Source organism: Myxocyprinus asiaticus, chromosome 9 (genome assembly GCF_019703515.2).
Source record: "Myxocyprinus asiaticus isolate MX2 ecotype Aquarium Trade chromosome 9, UBuf_Myxa_2, whole genome shotgun sequence".
NCBI lineage: Eukaryota > Metazoa > Chordata > Actinopteri > Cypriniformes > Catostomidae > Myxocyprinus > Myxocyprinus asiaticus.
In genome coordinates, this window is record NC_059352.1 from 2,930,683 (window position 1) to 2,949,262 (window position 18,580).

Here is an 18,580-nt window from a genome sequence, read left to right on the forward strand (position 1 = left end):
ATTTGAGTTACACTGACACATCTAATTTTGTTGGGTTTACTCAATTCATCTAGGTTATTTCTACACAATGTGTTTGTGTTGAGATTACATAGTAATTTTAAATTAAGAAAACTAATTTCAAACATGTGAAACCACTGTCCACGATTTAATCAAGTTCAGTCAAAAGCTATTGAGTGTGTGTAGCACCTACAGCTCTGCAGATCCTTTTGAAAAATCCCAACATTAGACACGAGCAGCTGAAGTTTATTTTTAACAAGATCCCTAATTATTTCAGCTTGAGCTTTACAGATTGAGCGCACCTTAACTGAACAGTATGGCCAAATACATTCATCTGCATGTAGTCCAAAAAATAAAAAATATTTAGAGTTGTACACCAATTGCCTTGAAATTAATTGCTGAGTGTAAATAGGCAGGTGTAAATATAAAGGTGTAACCCAGGTGTAAATAGCACCTGCCCAGTCTGGACGAGCCATAGAAATATATGACAAAGTTCACCATTTGTGTAGCTGCAATGGCGTGGAGAGTATAGTCGGTGCAAATAAGCTTTTACTGTTTGCTCATGCAACCTGGGTTCAAATCTGCTTTTTTCCCCTTTCTCCACTCTTAATATTTCCTTAAATACTACTTATAATAAATAAAAATGAACATAAAGCTGGATTTTCTTGCAGTGTTGACAGTCGGAGGGTTCAGAGAAGTGTTTGATCCAGGTAAGGGGCGGGGTCTGTCGGTCGGCACAAGTGGTGATGCCTTTTTACCGTGGCTTGGCATTGGTTGTTTCTACATTGCGTCGTGTTTCTAAGCCCTGGCCTGCAAGTGTTTTCAGGAGTGTTTCTGGGGCAACCAAAGAGCCATTTTTCAAAAATCTCAAGAATTCGGCTATCATTTCATAGTATTTCATGCAATACCTCAAGTCAGAGATTTTTAGGGGTAATTGGCAAATGGACATAATCTTTTTTTTCCAACATTGCTTCATCTAGAATAAAATGTATCTATTTTTTTATTAAGTAAACTGTATATTTTTGATGTTGCAACTAGTCATAATTATTTGTCTTTTTTTTTTTTTTTTGGTCTTTTTTTGTCTTTTTTTTTTTTTTAACCACAGGAATTACATACTTTAGCTTTAAGAAATATTTATACATGACTGAACAAAATACACATTTTATTTGAAATCGCAAAATAAATAAATCTATAATATATATAAATAATCTAATATAAATAATCCAATAAACCTTTTTTAAATAATAATTTTATATATATATATATATATATATATATATATATATATATATATATATATATATATATATATATATATAAAGATTAATTATAATTTATTATATAATAATTATTTATATAATATCATGTAATAATTATTTATTAATATTATATTAAAATATTTAAATAGATTATTTTATATTTATGGATTAAATTTGTGTTGTTTTCTATTTAGCCAAATGATGAAAATATAAAGATCAAAAATTATAGGCTTTTTTAAGAGGAGAGTACAATGTGTCACACCAACTAGCCTTATTTTTTACATTTTGATCTTGAATTTTAAGCATAGCTGAAACTCTCACAAGAGCTATTGAAATGCAATGGTAGCTGCACTACTGCAGTGTTGTAACGCTTCATCAAGTGAATTGCTTTTGTTAGCCTTTGCTTCAGTCACTCTTTCTCTATTATAATGTCTCTGCAGCCTTCTAAAAAAAAATCTTCTAAACAGCAGTGGACATCGAGCGAAATTACCTCTCCATCATCACCGTGTTAAATATTTTACAAACTCTTAATTAAATACATGCCTCTATCACCCCCGTGGGGATTTTCATTAGGCACTTGTCGTAAAACATGGAATAACGCAAGCCGGCCTGCAATATTGCATTTTTCCCTTTCTGTCTCTATATTTCGAATCCTCCCCCAGTCGAATAAAACATGCGCACAGAAAATATCCTCCTTTTTGGCATATCAATATTTCAGAAGTAATAAAAAATACTCTGACAAAGACAGCTGTGCAATAACTTGAGAGATGAGGGATAAAAGTATTTCTTCCTGTCTGTTCGCTGTTTTTGATCAAAGGAAGCGAACATAACACGGTTTGGGAGAATTTTGTGTGTATTAGTGCAGACTGAGAGCGTAAGATCAACGCCACATCTGTTCTCTCAAGAATTAACGAAAAAATAATGACCATTTTTGAAAGATTTGCTGACTCTCGACATCCTGTGCCACATATTTCCTCTGACGCTGCTGTTTTCCCTAATGAAATGAGAACACAGAATAACAACAGCACAGCAAAAGGAGAGACACGCGCTAGCATCTTTTACCTGACGAACGACATGATTGGTTGATGTGAGCAGTCGAGCGGTTCATAGTCTGCGCTCAGACTGACTTTCTGCTTGCCTTGTGCTGCGATACTCACACTGTAAGTGGTGCGAATGTGGATTTGTCAAAGCATGAGACTTGAAATCAAAGGTTACAAGGAGGTCTGATCCTCTTCAATGGCTAAAACCACAGTAGCTTGTTTGCTAACAGACTTTCTCTTTAAAACAATAAGAATTCTCATTTCATCTGTGGCTGTAATGTAGCTGTTCATAATATTCAATTGCTCTGGCTCAATATCCAGGGAACAATTCACTTTGCAGTGTGCTAGCCCACTTCATTTTAGTCCACAGCTAGCATCAGCAAACAGGCCTAAAATCGAGGCAGACAGCTTTTTCATGGGATACCTAAGGCTGATGTCTTCACGTTGTAGTGTGGACTGGGAAGACAGAGATATCTGAAAATAATGATGCATTTGTTGTCATGTCACACAGTCATGTGATCCATTCAACCCAAAACAATCAAGATAGCGGCCCACATAGTAGAACCTTTATTGTGCCTGTTATTCACTTTGAGAGCGTTGTTAAAGATAAATGTTACTTTATGCAACCTTCACAATGCATTCCTTTAAAGGCAACGCAAAGTTTACTCGGAATTGGTGTCCAGCGACAAAACACAAGGACAATTGCGTTTTAGCCCATACATGGAACGGCGATTTTTGCATGCACAGTGAGGGGATTTAAGCATTTTCATCTGTTTTAGTGTGGACGAGCAACTTTTGGAAAACTGCAGTGTGGACGGAGAGCGTTTCAAAAACGAAAACGCCATTTTCAAATGTATCTGGATTAATGTGGACGTAGCCTTAAAACTCAAATAGAGTTTGATTTAATGTTTACTAATGTGTTAATTGGTACTTAATACATTTAAAATTAATGATTAGATTTAGCAAAACATGCAACAAGTAATCCAAAATTAATCCAAAATTAATCAGGTTAGAGTATCTAAATAGTGTAATCTAAAAGATAAATTTTTTTGTCAGTAGTGGATTACATTTCGGACATAATCTTCCCAACACTGTGTGCATGTATAAGCTTTGTGATATTTTTCCTGAAATGTATCTAGTGTAGAGCAGAGGTTCTCAATTTTTGTTGCACGTACCACACAAGGTTTGCTTACTACAACTTTGTTCTGTGCACTAAAAACAGAAAGGCATAAACAACAAGTAAAAAACATTTACTAAATTATTTCTACAAAGATTAAGTTTGTTTGAAATGCCAGTAAAATCGATAATGTAATCAGTCTTACAGAGCAGTTCCAAGCACTTTTAGACAGGAAGAAGTTTAGGGATATTTCACCCAAAAATGAAAATGTTGTCATTATTTACTCACCACCATGTGGTTCCAAACCCTATGACTTTCCTCCATTGAACACAAAAGGAGATGGCAGGCAGAATGTTTGGCACTAACTACCAAACTTTTTGCTTCACTTTTATTGTTTGGAAAAAAATTATGTTCTCCATTTAATCTAATTGCTGGCTAGGAGAAACAATTGAAATAGTAAAGACATCTCATTTGTGATTTTTCCTTATGAGTCTGTCTCATATAGTAGTATTGGCATCTTACGCAAAGATAAAAATTGGTACTTTGGTGTTGTAGGCTGCATGAAGTTGCTGCCGTAGTAGATGAGCTAGAGTTGAGGCGGTGGAAACCTGCCACCTCTCGGGTCAGCACGCTAACAAAGCAAACCTGTTAGCTGCTAGTCACAGTGGAAGAGGCTAGCCAACACAAATATATCACCTCTGATGATCATTCAGGCAAGAAAAGCCGGCGCACATGGATTCTGACACCCGGGTCACTCAAAAGGTGCGAAGAAATTAGATACACAGGGTTGGAAAGTCAAACAAGTACAAGTATTTTGTCGAAACTTAAACATTAGCCAAACATGTTGTATTTTAAAGCATGTGAGTTCTGAAATGGGTGCAAATATGAAATATGAAAAATAAAATCACTAAAAATGTAATTTGTTTAAAGTCAGTTCACATGGTAGCCATCTTGCTAACGCCTCTGGAATTTCCAGTGGGTTTTCATAAAAGTAGTTTTTGAGTAAGAATTTGGAGTAAAGGTTTTGAGTCTATAGATCACATTTCTTGAAGAGACTTTCACATTTTGTTCTAGAAATGTAAGCATGAGCGTAGTTCTAGCAGGCAGATATTGGGATTCATCTATCAGGCATCTCATCCAATCACAATACAGCCTCCACTTTAAAAGCCGGCCAGCTGTCTCTCATTGTTCGAATACTTAGTGTTTTTACTCTCGTGCATGCGAGTGAAACATTTCAGAATACATGCCTCGCTTCTGCAAGCAACAATCGCGTCATGTCGGATTATTACTCACCTTGATGTTACACTCGTCACCAGCCAGTCTACATCAGAAAAATACTAAGTTCTCAGTCTATTGTTCTTTTGGGGAACAATCATCAATGCAAATAGCTGGTGGTAGATGGGGTTCCAGGCCTTCTGCTCCACTGTTCTCAATTCTATGTTCATCATAAGCCTTAATGCACAATACCGTTTCAGCAGGAATATTCATTTACTGGAGCATTCGGTCCTCACCGATCATGTTAGGTGATTGTGTGTTCTATAGCACGGTGGACGCGTCACTCACGCATCCACGTACAGGTGCACATTTCTCAATTTTAAGTGTTTGCATGCCTGAGCATCCTCCTACTGGGGAAGCAGGTTCCTAATTCGTGCATGTCTTTACTCACAAGTACTCCAATGTATAGGGTCTGTAATATGTATATGTATATTATATCTGTAATATGATGTTCCTGCATTGCACACATTCCATATCCGCATTTCCTTAAAGAGGAAGTATCACTGTTGCTGCATGCCCTCTGACACCTAATGGCAGGCATTGCTCATTACATTTCTACATTTCTTTACCAGTACAATGCATTTTCAGCCAATACAAGAAATAATCAAATCAAAACAAAGGGTACCGTTCCTAACTACAGTTATGTTACATGTTTCGTTCATCAGAAGTTATTCTGGCTCTACAGTGTAGAGATTTGTATTATAACAGGCACTGCTAACCATTAATTATTTTATCAGTGATAGGACCATGAAACTTTCTAATTAGGCCTTCTCAACATTTGAATTCCAGCTTCATTCTCAAGTTCCGAATACAGTTCATTAAATACATCTCGGTCAAATCTCAAGCTCCTTATTATGCTCTATTTTAGTTTAACAACAGTAGATTTTATTTTAAGTCATCAATTAAATTCTGTCATTTTGCTCTGTTCTCTGCATATGTGCTCATGGTCGGGGAAGTCATTTAAAGACATTTAGTAGCAGGTAAGTAAGGCATTCGTTTTACCTTTGGTTAAAATTGTGCCGGATTAACGCTTCTTTTAAGCAGACACCGAATATCAGTCGACTGAAGCTTCACATGTCATGGATCATCCATACTCATTGTGGTTTAACACAGGCTTCAACAGAAGCTTCGACATCAAACATCCCATCATTATTCATTAGTTCCATCTCCTAGTGTCCCACAATACAGCAATGTGGTTTATCCATTTATCCAACAACCATTGAAGTGTGTGTTAACAATTTTTGGTTATCCTCTGTTTAATCAGGGAAGGTTAACAACAGTTATGGATGGTGTTAACAATTTAATATTCTTTCTCTTCTTTTTCATTTTAATTGTCATTTATTTTATTACTTTTAATTCTTATTTCATGTTCTTAATTGTTTTAAATATTTTATCTACCTTGTATTTTCTTTAAAATGTATATGTAAAGCACTTTAAATTGCCATTGTGTATGAAATGTGCTATATAAATAAACTTGCATTGCCTTGCTTTTATAATTAAGCAGTAAATTCCTTTCACATGGCAAAGCATGGTTACCTTTGCAGGGGCTTGCACAAACAAATTTTCAATTTCAAGCATGTCTACCCTCCAGCAAGGATATCGTACAATTATATCCACCTTCTAACTAGTGCCACTCACAAAAATAAATAAATAATAATTATAATATTTTGTGATAAATTTGATTAAATCCCAAGGAAAGGGGGCTCTCTTTATGGATCCATGCATATATTGTCAATTTTATCCATTTTCATGGTCGAAACTAAATGTGGGTCACTCATTTTCTTGTCCAACAAAACAGGTCCGAAGTACAGTGAAGTACACTGTTGTACAAACCCATGCACAAAAAACATTCACCCTTGTTTATCTTTCGGCAAAGGGTATTGCACAACAATGTCACCCTCACCGTAGGGCCCTCATATTACGTTCTTCATCCTTTGGCAGAGATCTTACACAAACAATGGCCGTCCTCATTGGAGGACTCATAATCAAACGTTATCTATCTTTTCGGAAAAGAGTATTGCACAACACAATTGCCCTTATCAAAGGGCCCTTACACTACTGGTCAAAAGTTTTGAAACACTTGACCGAAATGTTTCCCATGATCTTAAAAGTCTTTTTATCTGAAGGCATATGCTTAAATGTTTGAAATTAGTTTTGTAGACAAAAATATAATTGTGCCACCATATTAATTTATTTCAGTATAAAACTAAAATTTAATAAAAAAAATAAAAAAAGTTTTTGAAATTGATGACTTGGACCAAATAATAAAGAAAAGCAGCCAATAAGTGACCAACATAGATGGGAACTCCTTCAGTACTGTTTAAAAAGCATCCCAGGGTGATACCTCAAGAAGTTGGTTGAGAAAATGTCAAGAGTATATGTCTGCAAATTCTAGGCAAAGTTCTACTTTGAAGATGCTAAAATATAACACAGTTTTGATTTATTTTGGATTTTCTGTAGTCACAACATAATTCCCATAGTTCCATTTATGTTATTCCATAGTTTTAATGACTTTACTATTATTCTAAAATGTGAAAAAATATATATATATAATAAAGAATGAGTAAGTGTTTCAAAACTTTTGACCGGTAGTGTACGTTACGCTCTCATACTTTGGTAGGGATCTTGCACAAACAACGGCCGTTCTTGTCAGAGGACTCATAATCAAATATTATCTATCTTTTGGCAAAGGGTAATGCACAACATCATTGCCCATATTGTAGGGCCCTCACATTACATTGTTATCCTTTGGCTAGGATATTGCACTATTAACGTTCACCCTTGTTTATCTTCCAGCAAAGGGAATTGCACAGCAACATCGCCCTTATCGTTAGGGCCTTCACGTTACATTGCTCATCCTTTGGCAAAGAAACTGCACAAACAATGGCTGCCCTCGTCGGAGGGCTCATTTTAAATGTTAATCATCTTCAGCAATGGGTATTGTGCAACAATGTCGCCCTTATCATAGGGCTCAAATACAACATTGTTCATCCTTCAGGCAAGCTTTTTCATTAACGTTTGCCCTTATCGAAGGGCTCAAACTCAAACACTATATATCTTTCAGCAAAGGGAATTACACAAACAACTTTCACCCATATCAAAGGGCCAATCAGCATTGTCTACCCCCTGTAAAGATATGGCACAAATAAGGTTCACTCATTCACAAGGGCTCAACAATTCTCATAAGCAGCCTACCCTCCTGCAGGGTATGGCACAAAAGTAGCATGTCATACAGTTATACGCAGGTCATGTTGCATCATTCATATTTAGGCTATTTCTACTTTCAAATTTGTCCTCACCTTCCGGAGACCTGGTTGCTGTCCTGAGTCTGATCAAATTGTTTGATTTTCTTTGGGGGGCAAGGTTCAAAAGGTTCCATTCCTTTTGGGGTAAGCTCCACTCCCCTGCCGCCATCATCTCCGGCAGGATTTGACGGTTCAAGCAGCATCTGAATGCTGAACCGTAGGATGGGGCTTATGTCAAATGATATAAGTATCTTTCATTCATATTAATTTCAATAATCTTGAATCGTTCTGATAAAACATAAATTACACCATCATACCACATACATACATTTTTAAGTGTTTTTTTTCTTTTCTTTTTTTTTCTAATGGATGTTGCTAACTAGTTGCTACATAAGGACTACAACTACCACAAGGATGTAAGGTTACATGCTTGATGAAATGGCCAACCATTGTAGTCCTTATTTATCAACTTGTTAGCAACATGCATTAGGAAAAAAAAGCCTTTTGGGTTGGGGAAAGAAATGAAATTGGATAAAGATGTGTTTCTTTAGTTGTTGGAATCTTTCATTTATGGTGAACTTTTCGATTTAATGTCATGACTGAACAGCTCATTGCTTTATGTTCCAATTATGTACTAAAAGAACGGTTAATAGAACTGTAAATGAATCAGAATCAGAAACTGGAAATGGAACCAGAATATTTACATTTCTTGTGATTCACAGCCCTGTAGTACATAGGAAACATTCTGTGGTCTTGCATAACTTTAACTTCTAGCTCATACTGAAAAGTTTATCCTAAATAAACGTTCCAAAAAAGAAGAAACATCTTATTTTGAAAAAAATTAATAAAATGTTTTTGAGAAATGTGGCTGTGCATCTGTAGAGACAAATAAAAAGGCAGAGTATTTATATGTCATTAAGCATCATTGAGAGCTTCCAATGTGGCTTTTGAAGTCTGTAAAATAAAAGTAATTTTGCAATTTTCCTCTCCAATAGACATCCTCAACAGAGAATTCCACCCCAACATCTGCATATAGGGTATATTCAGAACAAATCACATTAGGAATCACAGGCCCTGTTTTGTTTTGTAACACCTCTTTAGCATAAGAAAGATCAAAACATTAATAATGAATTCATAAAGCTACGTCTCGCAATCAACGCACTTGCTCTGAGAGCACCCCTGACATTTAAACTATTAATTTTCATGGATAAAAATATATTGCATGAATATTATGTTGCATTTTGAACCAAGGAGTTTTGGTCTGTCGGGCAGAGAGGCTCAATAATTGTTTATTAATTATTCATCTGACTGAAATGGAGACTAAGACAAAACAGTCTATGCAGGGCACAATGTCTAACTGTCATTCGGAATTTAATAAGTGCTGTATGAAAAAAGAGTTTTGGGAAGTAAATAACTTAAGAGAACAGACATGACTAACTTCACTACATTTTCCAGTAGTGTGACCTGACCTGACATGATCACAAAGAAAATCGACATAACTTTTGAGAGTTCATTTACCCTGCAACTTGACTGTATGACATAATTTACAACAAAAAATACAACTCGCTTTTGGCGCCACTCTGTGGACATTTCACCCGGACACTGAAGCTCACTGAAGCTTCCAGTTTTGGCCACTAGGGGAGCAGTAATTCGAAATTCAGAAATTTGCATAGGAAGGTCTGATACATTCTAGTAAACTGGTTTGTTCAGACAAACAGTTTTGTCCATTTTAACAAACTGATAATGTTTCAGAAAAACATTACATAACCCTTTCAGAAAATTACAATTCTTACATGCTCATCTGAAATGCCTGTCTGCTTTCCTCACCCTGAATAAAACAACTGATCATATCTATGGACACCTTTAACATCTTCAATGACTCCACATATGACTCGTGATATATTTAATGTTTTCTAAAATCATATGAAAATTTGGTGTGGGTAACAGACCTACAGACCGAAATTGCACATGTTGTCAGCCACTGAATATGTCTTGTGAGACACAAAGTTTTATGCCTACAGGGGGTGCTTGACACTTTGAAAACCAAATCTTCCATGCATCCGCATTTAAACTTCAGAATGTTTTATATCCCTTTGGAGACATTTTACACTGGATAGTTATTTTGAATAAAAACTGCTAGTTGCAAGGATTCATACCTCTGAATGGAAATCTGATTAAGCATTATCTATAAAAGCATTTTTTTAAATCTTCATCCAGTAATAATAAAATGACTGTGATTGGCCTATCCTGGCAAACGCTGAGAAAAATAACAGGTACCACGTGACACCAACGTCTACACTAGAGGTGAATTGCGTGACACTAGTTGGGCGATACCAATTTGTACAATGGTGGGTGGACTTTAGTTTTTTGCCTGATTATGACAGTCTCAAAGTCACGCAATTGCAAGGTATCTCATACTAAATTACTTTCAGCATTGATAAAAAAATGTATATATATATAAACAAGGACAGATGCATGATTTGGGGGAACAAATCACCCCCTTCACAGCATTAGGGGGGACGTGTCATATTATACCCATTTACAAAGGAGGAAAAAAATCAAAATGCTTTTTTATTCTGTAGCTTTACCCCACGGCAATATTGTTAAATAAATAATTGTTGTTTTCGGCTTTAAATAAATAAGTTATTCCTCCCTTCAAAACACAAAAGGCAAAATCTAATTCTGCATGAAAGTTTGAACGGTTCGCTCAGGCCTGCAGGAAATGATTTTAACACTCTCAGACATGCTTGGCATGGGCGTTGTGAGTGCAGCCTTCTGTTCAAACTCTCGGCTGTACATGTTCAAATCCTATCAATCAGTGTTCACGCGCTTGTCTGAAGGAAGAGCCTGGCAGACTTTCAAAGCACAGTGGAAATCTTTACACTTTGCTGAGCTGCCCATATGGCGAGATGTTCTTGTCTGTGTTCGGCATGTAAAAATGCTCTTCCACTGTTCATTTCTGCAGTTCTGCTGTATGTTTTCCCCCCCAAACAGAGAAACAAGAACTTCTAATATTTATCGACTTGAGTTAGCATACGTCTGGACTTCAAAGTCTGGCATCTGGCATAAAAATGGTTTGACAGTATGACACTATATACACCGTACAAACTTTTAGACATTTTGGGTAGTATTAAACCCACAACCTTGGTGTTCCTAGCATCATGCTTTACCAGTAGAGCTACAAGAAAATGGTCTGTTATTTGAGGGAGTGATGGGTTGAATTAACATTCAGAATATCCGTGCTTCTTTGACTAGCTTTTTTTATGCAAATAGCATAAGGTCACTAGAGGCTTTTGAGTACAAGTGCAGTATTCTTGGAACACTTCATAAGACATTTCTGCAAAAACACAAGACAACTGGAGCAGTGAAAGGGCTGGTTTCGCAATTAAGCATTTTTGTTTTTAATAGACTTAAAGCTAATGGACCTTAAATAAAGATATTAAATTAAAAGAATGAACATGATACAAAAGCCACTTTACCAGGGAATAAAAGTTTTGAAAATCATGCACAAGTAATACACGAGAAAGAAATACAGGGGATAAATGTGAATTGACAAAATGAGGTGAATCTTTGACAAATCTTTTGTTGACTTCCGCCCCCAAACTGTCTACAATGTACAAGAATTGCCAAAATGAAGTGAATCTTTGACAAACAGTCATCCACTTGATTTTCACCCTCAAACTATTTACAATGAACATGATTTCACAAAATGAAGTGAATCTTTGACAAAAGTCGTCCAATGGTTTGACACCAAACTATTTACAATGAAAATGAATTGTCAAAATTAAGTGAATCTCTCACAAAAGTCATCCAGTGATTTTCGCCCCAAACTATCTACAACATACGAAAATTGACCAAATGAAGTGAATCTTTGACAAAAGTCATCCAGTGATTTTCGCCCCAAACTATCTACAACATATGAGAATTAACAAAATTAAGTAAATCTTTAAAAAAAATTCATCCAATGATTTTTTTCCCCAAAGTGATCTACAACGTACGATAACTGACAAAATGAAGTCAATCTTTGACAAAACGCTGTCCAAGGATTTTAGCCCCAAACTATTTACAAAGTACGAGAATTTACTAAATGAAATTAATCTTTGACAAAAAGTCATCCATTGATTTTCGCCCCAAACTATCTACAACGTACTAGAATTGGCAAAATAAAGTGAATCTTTGACAAAAGTCATCCAATGATTTACACCCTAAAACTATCTACAACAAATGTAAAATGACAAAATGAAATTAATCTTTGACAACAAGTCATCCATTGATTTTCACCACCAAACTATTTACAACATACAAGAATTGACAAAATGAAGTGAATCTTTGACAAAAAGTCGTCCAATGATTTTTCATCCCAAACTATTTACAACATACAAGAATTGACAAAATGAAGTTCCCTGTCTGTCACTCACTCGACGTTGTGTCAACGTAGTGACACTAGGGGTTTGATCTAGAGAGCCCCAATCACCTTTGTTTAAACTAGAAAAGGCCAATGAAAATTGGCGAGTGGAATTTGCATGCCACTCTCCGCCCCGGACATACGGGTATAAAAGGAGATGGCGTGCATCACTCATTCAGATTTTGTCTTCGGAGCCGAATGCTTGTGTGTTCGTCCTCTCACCCACTGCTACCCTGCTGGATTTTTTATGCCACATGTCAGCGGTCACCCTCGCACGGTCTTCCACCCTTCACACTTCCGAGTGTGGTGCTTCCCCTGGGCGCTTCGGCAGCCTGAGTTTGCGGGTGCTAAAAGAGTATATTCAAATAGAGTATATTTTCTCTAAAAGAGCTTGCACAAATGCTTGGCATCTTTTTAAAGATGTCCTTCCATGTTTGTGCTACTGGATGTGGCCATTATCTCTCCCCTCTGGATACCCATGAAATCTGCCTCGAGTGTCTGGGGTGCCGGCATGCCGAGGCGGCTTTCGTGGAAGGGTTGTGTTCTCATTGCGAGAATATGCCTGTGAGAACGTTGCGTTCACAGCTCACTTCCTTCTTCATGAAGCCACCGCGGCTGCTCCCCAACCCGGTCTGTCCTGGGCTGACACTCAGCTGGCCGGGTCGGCAAGCACCGCGGGCAATCTGGATGTGGACATGGCAGCGTTTCTGCCAGCTCAGCACCCGCAGACCTCCCATCCCCAGCACGCTCATTCCAGACGAGCTGTCGAGCGATGCAGGCGGTCTGCCTCTGGGCAGGTTTAATGTGTTGTTCACGGCTCGCTACGAGGATGAGCTTTCATTTGCGGCATCGGAGGGTGGGCTTCTGCTATCGGAAGTGGACGAATCTTCTTCTCGCTAGAGCTGTTCCCCTGCGGTGCCAGGACTCAGAGAAAAGAACCCCAGACGGGCTTCGAGGCGGTCCTGACCAGTCTGGCATGGGGAATTTCTCCAGCCCCACCATCGCCCCTGGGCCAGCGTGTGTATCACATCGCCAAGTGCCCTCTGGGCCTCGGCACCCACATGGTCAATAAAAGAGCAGTTTCCTCATTCCCTGGGCCAGCGCACTCGCAATGACCAGGCACTGCAAGTCTTTCCGGTCAGTTGTTCTCCATCAAGAGACAGCTGGCGAACAGGTAAGTGTGCTGGTCTCTGGGGCCGCTCACCCGCCCCAGTCACCAGCCACCATTGTGGGATTGCGAAGCAGCACGTCTCACCTGGGAGCAAGCTCTCCCCTGTGCAGAGCATCTCTTCTCAGTATGGAGTTGGACTTGGTCACTCTCAAAGCACATCTTATGACCGAACGTGCTCAGTCAGTGCGGACCTGTCTGAAGACCTTCAGGCAGAAGGTAGTGGCACCAGTGAAACAATTTCAGAGGCTCCTGGGGCATATGGCAACCTCGGTGGCGGTTATCCCCCTCGGGTTGATGCATATGAGACCGCTTCAGCACTGGCTACAGACTTGAGTCCCGAGGTGGGCATGGTGCCATGGCACCCGGCATGTGACCATCACGCCATAGTGCCATCAGTCTTTCAGCCCTTGGTCGGACCTGGCATTTCTACGGGCAGGTGTTCCCCTAGAGCAGGTCTCAAGGTGCATTGTGGTCACGACAGACGCCTCGAACTCGGGCTGGGGCGCCGTGTGCAACGGGCAGGCAGTGTCAGGGCTCTGGACAGCGCCTCGACTCCAATGGCACATCAACTGCTTAGAGTTGCTGCTGGTATTGCTGGCCCTGTGGAGGCTTCAGCCATTGATTCAGGGCAAGCATGTGTTGGTTCGAACTGACAACACGGCGAATGTAGCATACATAAACCGCCAAGGCGGCATACACTCGCATCGCATGTCACAACTCGCCCGCTGCCTCCTCCTTTGGAGTCAGCAGACCAGTCTCTGCGAGCCACTCACCTACCGGGCATCCTCAACCATGCAGCGAACGTGCTCTCATGGCAGGTAATGCTACGTGGGGAGTGGAGACTCAACCCCCATGTAGTCCAGCTGATTTGGGAGAGATTTGGGGAGGCACATGTAGACCTCTTTTCCTCCCAAGACTCCTCTCACTGCCCCCTGTGGTGCTCCTTGTCCGAGGCCCCCCTTGGCATGGATGCCTTGGTGCACAGCTGGCCTCAGGGGCTATGCAAATATGCGTTTCCTCCTGTGAGCCTCATTGCACAGAATCTATGCAAAGTCAGGGAGGATGAGCAGCAAGTCATGTTCTTTGTGCCGTACTGGCCCAACCGGACTTGGTTCTCGGATCTGATGCTCCTGACAGTAGCACCTCCCTGGTGCATTCCCCTGAGGCAGGACCTTCTCACTCAGGGGCAAGGCACGCTCCAGCACCCGCAGCCGGACCTCTGGAATCTCCACATCTGGCTCCTAGCAGGTCTTCTGCCAGCGGTGGTAGACACAATCACTCAGGCCAGGGCCCCCTCTATGAGGCGGCTGTATGCCTTGAAGTGGCATCTTTTCGCTAACTGGTGTTCTTCCCGTGGAGAAGACCCACAGAGATGCGCCGTCTGGTCTGTGCTGTCTTTCCTTCAGGAAGGGCTGGAGAGATGGCTGTCTCCCTCTACCCTGAAAATGTACGTGGCTGCCATAGCAGCTCACTACGATACACTGGACGGGAGACCCTCACGACAGTGCGACCTGATCAACAGGTTCCTCAAATGGCACGAGGAGGTTGAATCCTCCTAGACTGCACCTGATCCCCTCTTGGGATCTCTCTGTGGTCCTACCTGCCCTACAGAGAGCCCCCTTTGAGCCCCTGGAGCAGACCGAGCTCAGCACTCTGTCCCTGAAGACAGCCCTCCTGGTGATGCTCACTTCCATCAAGAGGGTGGGGGACCTGCAGGTGCTCTCTGTTACCAGCGAATGCCTGGAGTTCAGGCCGGAACACTCTCATGTGATCTTGAGACCCCAGCCCGGTTACGTGCCCAAAGTTCCCACCACTCCTTTTCGGGACCAGGTGGTGAACCTGCAAGTGCTCCCTTCAGAGGAGGAAGACCCGGCTTTGCCATTGCTATGTCCAGTTCGCGCCCTGCGCATCTATCTGGACCGCATGCAGAGCTTTAGATGCTCGGAGCAGCTCTTTGTCTGTTTCGGAGGACAGCAGAAGGGGAAAGCTGTCTCCAAGCAGAGATTAGCCCATTGGATTGTGGATGCCATTTTCCTCGCATACCAGTCTCAGGACTTGCTGTGCCCCTTGGGAGTCCGGGCGCACTCCACTAGAGGTGTTGCATTCTCCTGGGCACTGGAAAGGGGGGCCTCTCTAGCAGACATATGCAGAGCTGCAGGTTGGGCTACACCCAATACCTTTGCGAGGTTTTATATCCTACGCATAGACCCGGTTTCGACCTGAGTGTTACGCGGTAACAGCAGGTAGACCGGGCGGCCGGTTGGGTGTACTGCTTGCATTGCGCCTTTCCCCTTTTTCAAAGGTGATAATGTGCGCCTTTTTGTCCACAACAGTTCCTCGTACCTGGTGAACTCCGGACGCCTCTTTAATTCTTAAACACTGTTCTGTGACGAACTCGGCGGAGGATTAACGCCACCAGGCCCAGTACTCATGGTATTCCCCTTTTTCAGGTGAGCCCGTGTGCTTGGGCTCAGTGCTCCATGCATGGTGATTCCCCCTTGGTAATCCCGTATGATGAGTTTCCACTGTTCGGTTTCCCCTTAGGTGAACCCTTTTTTTCCCCTCGTCAGAGCTTTCTCTGCCTCGGCCACTGGGCTGCGTACCCTCTCTGTAGATAGGGTCCTCCTCTGGTATCATTCCATATGTGAACTTCCTCATTAGTAAGTCCATGTGAGGTATGCTCCATATGTTAACCTCCCTCCGGCAGGTTGTGGTCTCCATAATGCTCTCCTTCCTGGAGAGGAAAGAGCACTTCCCAGCACTATTCTAGAAATTGCTCGGCGGGGGACTGCCTCCCCCCTTAACGCGACTAGGGAGATGCCTTACCTAACTCTCTGGAAGGTCACGACGTGGTTGAGCGCTCTGTGCGAGGCATGCAGCAGCTTGCCCATGTCTACTCTTCCGTACCTTGTGACATGGTTCAGCACCAGCGGTGTTTCCTATAGGAACCCCTAGTGTCACTACATCGACACAATGTCAAGTGAGTGACAGACAGGGAAAGTCTTGGTTACTGATGTAACCTCTGTTCCCTGATGGAGGGAAAGAGACATTGTGTCCCTCCTGCCGTGGCGCTGAACCAGCCGCTGACATGGCCGGGACTCTCTATCGGCTCCTCAGCATAAATCTGAATGAGTGATGCACACCATTTCTTTTTATACCCGTATGTCCGGGGCGGAGAGTGGCATGCAAATTCCACTTGCCAATTTTCATTGGCCTTTTCTATTTTAAGCAAAGGTGATTGGGGCTCTCAAGATCGAACCCCCAGTGTCACTACATTGACACAATGTCTCGTTCCGTCCATCAGGGAACAGAGGTTACATCAGTAACCAAGACATTTATCTTTGACAAAAAGTCGTCCAATGATTATCGCCCCAAACTATTTTCAAGGTACAAGAATTGTCAAAATGAAGTGAATATTTGACAAAAAGTCATCCAGTGATTTTCACCTTAAGTTATTTACAACAAACAAGAATTGACAAAATGAAATAAATCCTTGACAAAAAGTTGTCCATTGATTTTCACCCCCAAACTATTTATAACGAACGTGAATTGCTCAAATGAAGTGAATCTCTGACAAAAGATGTCCAATGATTTTCACCCCAAACTATTTTCAAGGTACGAGAATTGACAAAATGAAATTTATCTTTGACAAAAAGTTATCCATTGATTTTCACCCCCAAACTATTTACAACGAACATGAATTGACAAAATGAAGTTTATCTTTGACAAAAAGTTGTCCAACAATTTTCACCCCCAAACTATTTACAACAACATAAATTAACAAAATGATGTGAATCTTTGACAAAAGTCATCCAATGATTTTTGCCCCAAAACTATTTGCAATGAATGTGAATCAACAAAATTAAGTAAATTTTTGACAAAAGTCATCCAATGAATGTTAATTGACAAAATGAGGTTTATCTTTGACAAAAAGTTGTCCAATGATTTTTGCCCCAAACTATTTACAATGAACATGAATTGCTCAAATGAAGTGAATCTCTGACAAAAGACGTCCAATGATTTTTACCCCCAAACTATTTACAACAACATGAATAAACAAAATTAAATGAATTTTTCACAAAAGTTGTCCATGATTTTTGGCCCCTAACTTATTAAAATGAACATAAATGAACAAAATTATGTGAATCTTTGAAAAAGTCGTCCATTGATTTTCACCCCAAAATATTTACAACGACCATCAATTGACAAAATGAAGTTAATCTTTGACAAATATTGTCCAATGATTTCCAGCCCCAAACTATTTACAGGTACAGGTACCGTGAATTGACAGGAGTGAAAATCTGACAAAAGTCTTCCAATTATTATTATTATTATTTCTTTTTATTTATTTTTTTGGCCTCAAAACTGTTTACAACAAGCAGAAAGTACATTTTCAGTGGGTGATTTAATTCACTTCACTTTGAAAGATAATTCATTTACATCAAACCCTTTTTGCTTTCCATATCACTGCTTATTTTCTTGTATTTTTGCAAAATTCATACACAAAAAACCTGCGGGCTTAATTTTTTTTACAGCTGAAATACTTTAATTTACATTTAGGCAAGGCAAGGCAAGTTTATTTATATAGCACATTTCATACATAATGGCAATTCAAAGTGCTTTACATATAAATTTTAAAGAAAATACAAGATACATAAAAAAATTAAAAAACAATTAAGAACATGAAATAATAAGAAAAAGAATATTAAATTGTTAACACCATCCATAACTGTTGTTAACCTTCCCTGATTAAACCAAAAATTGTAAACACACACTTTCGCTTATTTAGTCATTTAGCAGACAGTTTTATCTAAAGCGACTTAAAAATGAGGAAAATAACAAAACATTTGTCATACGAAAGTCCGTTCATCTGACCAATAGAAAACGGAAGGAGTGTTTGGAAAACCTGTCTGATGCCAGTGGCACAGAAATAAAACACTTCAGCTTGAAGTGAAATTAATTTACCAAATGTATTGAACGTAGCTGCCAGTGTTTAGTGCAGGGGCCAAACATTTAAGAAATAAGATATTTCATTAGTAGATTAATAGCCAGGAAAGGGTGAGAGCAAGGG

At 39.9% G+C, this 18,580-nt stretch overlaps 1 protein-coding gene across 1 annotated transcript in view; it reads right to left on the bottom strand.

Annotated features, from left to right (window-relative positions):
- Nucleotides 1-18,580, bottom strand: part of LOC127446005 (cadherin-22-like) — a 146,148-nt gene that overhangs the window by 124,067 nt on the left and 3,501 nt on the right. The gene's annotated exons all lie outside the window — the stretch shown is intronic.